The following is a 1335-nucleotide window of genomic DNA, read 5'->3' on the forward strand; positions in this document are numbered from 1 at the left end:
ATAAATCTATTCAACTCCAGTAATTTAGGAAAATGTATGAAGTTTTTGTTTTGCGGTTGACGTTCCCAAAGGACTAATTCAGTTTCGAACGCTTTCACGTGGTCATAAAGATTATGAACAAGTAGATCTTTTCCCAGTAAGTGGTAGTTTAGATCATTTAGATGACCAGTGATATCGACATGAAATTAGAAATCTCTTGTCCACTTTTCATCTTGAAACTCTCTAATAAGTTTTCCTTTGGATTTCATGAATTCATCAACTTCCTCCTTCAAGGGAAAACAGACGTTGAAACATTTTTCCCTGGCTGAACCAGCGTACTTCTGTATAATAAATAACGTCACCAAGCTCAGCTTCCAAATCTTCTAAGAGTTTTTCAAACTGTCTATGGTCAAGTCCTTTGGATCGAATGAAATTAACCGCTTTCACTACAACAGACATTACGTGTTCAAAGTTGGAGGAAAAACTTCTTGCACTAGTTTTTTTGGTGTATGGTGCAGTGGAAAGCCATCATCGTATTTCTGCATTTTTCGGCATCTGACATTATCAATGTGATTACTCCTGTCTTCTTACAGATCATAGAGGGAGTACCACCTGTAGTTACTCCAGATATGTTGCCTAAGTCCAGCTCACATTTGGCCAATGTTTCTACCAAACATGAATGTAAGTCGGAACTTCGTGTTGTGCTCCTTAAGCGCAACATCACTGGCTAACTCCTCCACAATATTGAAGGTTTTGTCGATAACACCACAAATGAAAATGGCTGCTTGTGAAATCAGTTGAATCACAAATGAAATCTGTTGCATCCATCGATTCTTCCATAGCTACTGAGTAAAACAAAAATGCCTAACATTTGGATTTATACCAATACAAATACAACGCCACAACAGGCAAAATGCCCAACGAGGTGGCTGAAAAAAAGATGCCCATAAAAATATGGATGTCATATATTTCAAAAATATAGCAACCCAATTAAAAATGCAATTAGACAAAAATTGTAAACAATGTATACACATGACAAATATTTAAAGGTCTTGATTACATCTGCTGACAGATCCTCCACGCGTCTTACTACTGTCACACCAAACAAACTAATGTTCGAAACAGCTTGAGCCTGTGATGGGTAAAACTCATCAACTGCAGACTGAAGACATTCTTCAGCAAATTCTCCATCAACGAAGGGTTTCTCACGTTTCGCAATTTTTTTTGCTATTATATAACTGACACGAACACAATTTTCAGACTGTTCATTTCTTCCGAAGAATAATGACTGTTGACAGTTCAGCTTCGATTTCAGTTCATTGACTTTTTCTCTTCGAAAATGTCCCTCCAATCCAA

Source organism: Pholcus phalangioides, unplaced genomic scaffold (genome assembly GCF_987345545.1).
Source record: "Pholcus phalangioides strain wild (caught in Gottingen) unplaced genomic scaffold, Ppha-v1.0 ptg000039l_1, whole genome shotgun sequence".
Taxonomy (NCBI): domain Eukaryota; kingdom Metazoa; phylum Arthropoda; class Arachnida; order Araneae; family Pholcidae; genus Pholcus; species Pholcus phalangioides.